Source organism: Trichoplusia ni, unplaced genomic scaffold, assembly GCF_003590095.1.
Source record: "Trichoplusia ni isolate ovarian cell line Hi5 unplaced genomic scaffold, tn1 tig00000620, whole genome shotgun sequence".
Taxonomy (NCBI): Eukaryota; Metazoa; Arthropoda; class Insecta; order Lepidoptera; family Noctuidae; genus Trichoplusia; species Trichoplusia ni.
This window is the reverse complement of record NW_020800049.1, coordinates 1-7,739: the sequence shown is the minus strand read 5'-3', so window position 1 is coordinate 7,739 and position 7,739 is coordinate 1. Positions and strand designations below refer to the sequence as shown.

Here is a 7,739-nt window from a genome sequence, read left to right as displayed (position 1 = left end):
ACAAGTTTAAAGTCGCTCAGCGGGCTATGCTCGGCATTTCTCTGAGGGATCGCATCAGAAATGAGGTAATCCGTCAGAGAACCAAGGTCATCGACATAGCCCACCGAATCAGCAAGCTGAAGTGGCAGTGGGCTGGCCATATTAGCCGAAGAACCGATAACCGTTGGGGTAAACGAGTTCTAGAGTGGGGACCACGCCTCGGCAAACGTAGTGTAGGACGTCCTCAGGCACGGTGGAGTGATGACTTGCGCAAGACGGCTGGCAGGAGCTGGATGCGAGAAGCCGAAAATCGATCTCAGTGGCGTGCACTTGGAGAGGCCTATGTCCAGCAGTGGACTGCGATAGGCTGATGATGATGATGATGAGTTTGTATCCAATAGCGCCAATCGTTTTACAGTAACTTAGCCAATTCGTTGAGTCAAGACCACGAACAGACGATTCGTTGTCATACTTAGACTGTTTGACGTGCACTGTTCTTTTAAGTTTGTAGGCTATTCGGTCATAAGTGTTGTTGGTTCTTTTATTGCTTAAATTTTCCTTGAAAATGCCTCAAAGAAAAAAAAGTAACCTTTCAGTGACCTTTGAGTCAGGACTCTTATCTAAATCATCAAAAAGGTGATATACTCTTAACTAAACGACGTTGTTTTGTTCTCAACAACCACGCGAACGAAGTCGCGGGCACAGCTAGTTCGTTAATAAATTAAAAGCGGTGTCGTGGATACCTAGGTACGGTTATGTGGCGAAACTTTGGAGAGGACTATATTATATCTTGCGGTTGATGGCGATAGATTTGTTGAGTTGTTTGATTGACTTTGGCATATAAACTGTGCATCTTTCCATACTAATATTATAAATACGAAAGTATCTCTCTGTCTGTCTCGCTTTTACACCAATACTACTGACTACTGAACCAATAGTATAGAAATTAGGTATACAGATAATGTGATTAAGGACATAGGCTACTATTTAGATGAAAAAAAGGGTTGTAAAGGGGGCTCAATGGTAGGTAAAACTAATATGAAATTCTTTTTATAAACATTGTTTGTTAAAAGTAATGAAATATGTGCACAAGGGTAGTCTGAATTGAAGGTGTGTAATTGGGGGTCAAGGCTACATTTTATCTCGGCATTCCCATGGAAACGGGGACCACCGAACACAACTGAAGTCCACGCGGACAGAGTCGCGGGCAACAGCTAGTGTTATCTAAATCAGTAACAAGTTGTTACCATACTATTCATTGACTAAACAAAGTGAGATGATATTTTAAAATTAATTAACGGTATTATTCCGTGGCCAATAAAAGAGGTTTAATTATTGTAAAAGTAAAATACTGGGTCGTCTAAATTGCAAAATCAAAAGTAATAATTAACCAAATTCTTAAAATAAAACATTTTTGAACTAATTAAAGGCATGTTAATCAAAGATATATTATGCAACGATGTATACACAAACAATACAAAATAAACATATGTAACTTGCCAATACATGCCATTTAGTCATCATCCAGGTTTGACTCATCAAGATCATCTGAGTTTTGCTGTTCCGAATTTCCGCAATGTACAAGAGAGTTGTAAAAGCCATGGTTATATTTAGGTAGGGCTTCACCAGCACATAATCCAAGTAAATCAACATACAGAGGTTTAGGAATGGGGATTGGTTCTTGGTAAATCTGTGTCAAGTTATCGACGATTGCAATTTCTACAGGAGTTTTGATTTAGCTGGATCCGGATCAGTGAACAAGTAAATGCTAAACAATTTATTGCGTTCTATAATGTTGTACATGTCAAAATATTCTTCTCCAAAATTGTATTTTAACCGTAAGATACATGATCTTTCATGGGATACTCTTATTTTAATAATCTTTGACCACGAAACTTTTCTGCCATATTACTGCAACATATTTTTTCCAAATAAGAGTTATCTGACACCCTGGATTAACACATAGGCATTCTACGTTAAAACTACGAAAAAAATATTTCCATGGGAAAATCGATGTAAATGAATTGGCGGATACTGTAGAACTTTCTACATATTTTTTTCAAATACATGTTAGACATAATATTATACTGTATGTAGATGCATCTACAGTACCATGAAAGTATCTGAAGGTGGTACCAGAAAGGCAGGTAGCAGTAGTAAATGAGGGTGAAACCAGTATAGCAGGTAGTAGTAGGCGGTATCATTAAATTAGGCTGTGGGAGTTTAAATCAAAATAAAAAACAAAGAAAGAACAAATTAATAGTGGTCATTGGGATGGTCCACAGGAGCAGCAAGGTAGATGTATATGAAGGTGGTTTTATAAAGGTTTTATAAAATGTTTAGTAATGTTAGTAAACATTTTATAACAAAACAAATTATAAAAAAATAAAACATGTGTTATCTTTTGTTTGTCAACATTTTATAAGGGTGATGGCGGGATAGGCGGTGCGGTGCGGTGGGGGTTAGAGTACGCAGGTCGCTGCGCGTGGTGTCTCGCTTGTCAGTCCCTTTGTGTCAGCGTGCATCGCTGTGCGTGTGTATTAGTGGTTGCGCGTGCGCCAAGCAATAAAATATGTCCGGTAATTGAAATAACGATGATGTTTACAAACTGATTGAAATGTTTCAAGCAAGAGAAGTACTATGGAACACGATGTCAGAGAGCTACAAAGACCGAAATAAAAAAACACGATGCTTGGATGGAAATTGCCAGTGAATTTAATATGGATAAAAAAGTAATTGAAAAAAAGATTCGATCACTCGTAGGTCAATTTAACCGAGAATGTAAATCTAATAAATCTGGTGCAGGAGCTAATGAGTCAAGTAAATGGTTTGCATTTAAAAAACTCATGTTCCTTAAAGGCAAAAATATTCCAAGTTTAACTGTCGATGGAGGGTTGCAGGTGAGTTTTATTTTAACGTCTTTTAATAATATTTAGATGCCCAGTCCAAAAACCCTTTATTTGAAAAATATTCTGCGAATTCTTTTCTTATTTCTTCCCCATCATCTGTCAGGGATTCACATGCTTCAAGTGGTGTTAATTGCTGCTGTTCTAATCTCCATTGTCCATCGATACGTGTACCAGTTACTATGTCATCTCCATCATAGTATTGAGATGGAGCGTAAATCATGCTCGATTCAGTTTTTCTTATAAAATTATGCAGTAGCACGCATGTCATAATTAAAGTAGTAGTTTTTTCTGGATCTAATAATATTGTAGTTCGTAAAACTCTAAATCTGGCTGACAAAATCCCAAATGCGTTCTCTACTGCTCTCCTCGCACGACTCAGTCTATAACTGAAGATTCTTTCCTTAAAATTGCTATCCTGTGGTCCTGGAAAAGGTTTTAATAAGTGTTTTTCTAAAGGGAACGCATCATCTGTTACGAACACATAAGGAACAGGTTTGTTTCTGCCTGGTAGTGAGCTGTCACTGGGTATTTTCAAACTATTGTCGTTAATTTTATTTCGAAATTTTGTGTTTGCGAAAACTCCGCCATCACTTATGCGTCCTTGGCAGCCAATATTCACGTACAGAAAGTTGTATTCTGCGTCCACTATCGCTAAAAGTACAACGCTGTAAAATCCTTTATAGTTGTAATATTCACTGCCGCTATCAATTGGCTTTTGTATGGCTACGTGCTTTCCATCGATACTTCCTAAGCAATTTGGGAAATTCCATTTTTCTTCAAATGAATTTGCCACGTGTAGCCACTCTTGAGGTGTTGTTGGTATCTGGAACAAAAATAGAAGATTAAGAAATATTTTTATAATAACTAATAATCTTCCACACCGATTTCGGTAACGGCGACTGCTTCGACTCTATTGGCGTGCGTGTGCTCTCATGTGGCTGGAGTAACCAATTTTGTGCGTAAAAGTCCGCGCACACTGCGGGCATGTCAGGGTACCAGCCACAAAGTTGTAGTTGATAGCTACAGGTGGTCGCGCTTTCAACTCATCTCGTTTGGCATCCAGCTCAGAAAGCCGACGGGCTTCAAAGTCATAGATATTGGCTTTTACGCAGCTTCTCCAGTCTCTGCGGTTGGATGCCAGTTTCTCCCACTGAGACGGATCTATGGAACAGCTTTTCATGTGTCGCTTCAGCACATCCTTGTATCGCAGCAGTTGACCGCCACATTTTCGCTTGCCCTCTTGCAGCTCAGAGTAGAGGATGCGCTTGGCCACCCTAGTATCCGGCATGCGGAATACATGTCCGCACCAACGCAGCTGTCTCCTCATAAGGTATGCCTCAATGCCACCTACCTTGGCCCTCCTCAACACATCTGTATTACGCACACGATCAGACCAGCGGATATTTAATATTTTGCGCAGACATTTGATGTGGAAGCGGTCTAGTTGTCTGATGTGGCGTCGGTACGGCGTCCATGTTTCCGCTGAATAAAGTAGGCAAGGCAACACAACTGCCATATAAACAGAGACCTTTGTGGATAGCTTTAAGTCATGGGAACTGAAGACCTTCTTATCGAGTTTGCCGAAAGCAGCAGCTGCAGCACCAATTCTGCTATTCATTTCGGCGTCAAGGTCGCACTTTGATGTTATAGTGCTACCCAAGTATCGAAATGTATCGACCTGTTTCAGCACATCTTCACCAAGCACGATGGTCAGTTCTTCATGTCCGTGACTGTCCAGTGACATCACTTCTGTCTTCTTCACGCTGATCTTTAGGCCAAAAGTACAGCACTGCTTGTGAAGGTTCGTGACTAACTGCTGCAGAACTTCAGGGGATTGAGCTACGAAACAAAGGTCATCTGCATACATAATGTCCTCTATATGTGCATAGGACACCTTTGTGGTCGCCCTGAGTCTATTCAGGTTAAAAAGTTTCCCATCAGTCCGATAACGAATGCGAATTCCTTCAAGAGAAGAGGTCGATACTTCCCGGACCACAACTGCGAAATATAATGCAAACAATGTAGGAGCCAAGACACAACCTTGTTTCACTCCACAGGTGACGGAAAAGAAGCTTGATTGGTCATCTTCAATCGCTACACAACATTGCATGTCATCGTGCAGGAGTCGCAGGAGTCTTATGAATTTCTCTGTACACCCGAACTTTCTCAGTACCTTCCAGAGAGCCTCGCGAGGGACACAGTCGAATGCTTTTTTCCAGATCAATAAAGCATAGATACAAGTGCTGGCCCTGCTCTCTACTTTTTTCCTGAAGTTGACGGACTGCGAATATTGCCTCACAAGTCCCTCTATCTGGTCTGAAACCAAATTGGGTTTCTGGCAGAATCTTTTCAGAGAGATTCTGAGGCGGTTTAGTAGTACTCTGGCGAAGACTTTTCCAGGAACAGAGAGCAGTGAGATACCTCGGTAAGAACCACATTCCGACCGGTCGCCTTTGTTCTTATAGAGAGCCCTGATGCGTGATAACTTAAAAGCATCAGGAACCTGCTCTTTCTCCCACATAAGCACAAACATTTCCCAGACTCGCGAATGCAACTCCTCGCCGCCATATTTCAGAAGTTCACCTGGTACAAGGTCTAAGCCAACCGCACGCTGATTCTGCTGTTGTTTGATGGCACAAACTACTTCGTGCTTAGACAAGGCATCATCCAGCTCTTCTGCTATTTGAAGTTGAGGCAAAGTGTCTATATATCGTAGATCGGCTGTTCGATCTAAATTAAGTAGATTCTTGAAATATTCTGCCCATCGATCTAGCACTTCATTTTTGCTCGTTAGCAGACTGTTGCCATCCAGCGACTTCAGTGGTACCTTTATGAAGTTGATGGTACCCATAAGACCGCGAATTTCGCTATAGAAATTCCCGAGCTGATTACTGTCAGCAAGCCACTGTATGTACTGAGCCTTGTCTTGCCACCATTTATCTTTGGTACATCTCGTGAGCTTACACAACTCGCGGTCGCTCTCTCTTATTAGAGTGCTGTTCTTACTGTGCTTGAGAAGTTCTCGGTGTTTGGCAATAGCTTTAGTAAGAACTTCGTCGTTCTCATCAAACCAGTCTTGTTTGCGTCTTGTTTTTAAGCCTATGGTGTTAATGGCTACATCAAGAACTGACGACGACAGAGCTTTCCAATCAGTATTAATGTCACCGGTATTTTGATGAGAGTGTAAATCACATGCCAGCAATTCAGCGTATTTTTCTCGGGGTGCCGGATATTTGAGTTTCTCAATGTCTATGCTTCGAGGCTTTTTCATGCTAGCTCTAAATGGCCGCCGAAGGCATAAACGAAGTTTGGTGACAAGAAGCCTATGGTCCGTCCAGCAGTGAGCACCGCGCATGACACGAGTGACTAGGACCTGAGAGATGTCCCGCTGCCTCGTGATGGCATAGTCAATTAGGTGCCAGTGCTTAGATCTGGGATGCATCCACGTAGTTTTGTGCTTAGCAGCAAGGCGAAACATGGTGTTTGTGATTGCAAGTTGGAATTGAGCACACAAACTAAGCAGCAACTGGCCATTAGAGTTGACGTTGCCTACCCATGTCTACCCACAACTTTAGGCCACGCTTCATAATCTCGTCCAACTCTGGCATTGAAGTCACCTAATAACAGTATCTTCTCTCTGTTCGGTATTTTATGAAGACATTGTGTAAGTTCCTCGTAAAATTTATCCTTAGTGTCGTCGGAACTATCTAGCGTCGGTGCATAGGCACTGATGACGTTAAGGAAGTTATCACAGTCTAAGTGAAGGCGCAAAGTGGTAATACGGTCCGAGATATGAATTGGACATTCTTGTAGTGTCTTCACAAGATTGTTCTTGATCGCAAAACCAACTCCCGACCTTCTTGGTTCTGTTGCAGCAGTGCCCTTCCAGTAAAAAGTGTAGCCACCGCCATGCTCGACTAATTCGCCCTCTTCGGCAAGGTGGGTTTCGCTTATAGCAGCTATATCAATGCTGTAGCGATGTAGTTCCCGAGCAACTATGGCAGATTTTCGTTCTGGGCAGGCGTTTGTGTCACGGTCGAGAAGGGTGCGGACATTCCATGCACCAAAAGTCAGTATTGGTGATTTAAGTTTATTAATACTGTTGCGTGGACCACGAATAAAAAGATGCGGAAGCAGCCGTGGTAACTACTATCCAAAAAGTGTTTGGGGTGAGCATTTTTTTTTGGGGCACCTTTTCTAGCCCCCTCCCAGGCTGAGCAGGGAAAGCAGTGCTCCCCTAAAAAGGGCTGCTTTGTCACCCTGGGTGCTGCCGGATTCTCTCTGTCCCCCCAATTCAAAGAGAAAACGACCACGGCGTGTACTCACACCCCCAGAGCCGCTAGTGTGCAGGTCTCAGACAAAGCTCAGGTTGCATCAGCCCGAACCTCTTTACCTCAACCCATCGCCACCAGTCTTTGCCAAATCGGAGTCCATTGTGTGGAAGCAGTCAGATGCGCAGGATATATTATAGTGCTCAAACATACGCGCAAACGTAGGAGCACTCTCTCGTCTAACATCTCTTTATCCGATGGAACGGTGAACCGTTACGATCAGAGAGATGCCAGATGCAGCAGTTTGACATACGATAACACCATCCCTATCGCTGCCTCTAGGCCTTCCTGCGATTGCCTCGGTGTCTTGTAAACGACACAAATTCGGGGGATTTCCGTTCTGGCTTGGGAGATGTTATCACCAGGCCCCCTTCTCTAGGTTTAGCCCACGAGCCAACGTGGTTACCAGGGTGTGGCCGCTGCGAACAGCTTCTAGGAGCCACTAGAGAAGAGCTGTAGATTGCCGACGGATTATTTGTTCCCTGTCACCTTTACAGGTTGGCTGACAAGAGATAACGCA

General features: G+C 42.7%; 1 pseudogene; it reads right to left on the bottom strand.

The window, feature by feature from the left end:
• Positions 1-3,755: 3,755 nt before the first annotated feature.
• LOC113507120 lies at positions 3,756-7,405 on the bottom strand (annotated as a pseudogene).
• Positions 7,406-7,739: the final 334 nt, after the last annotated feature.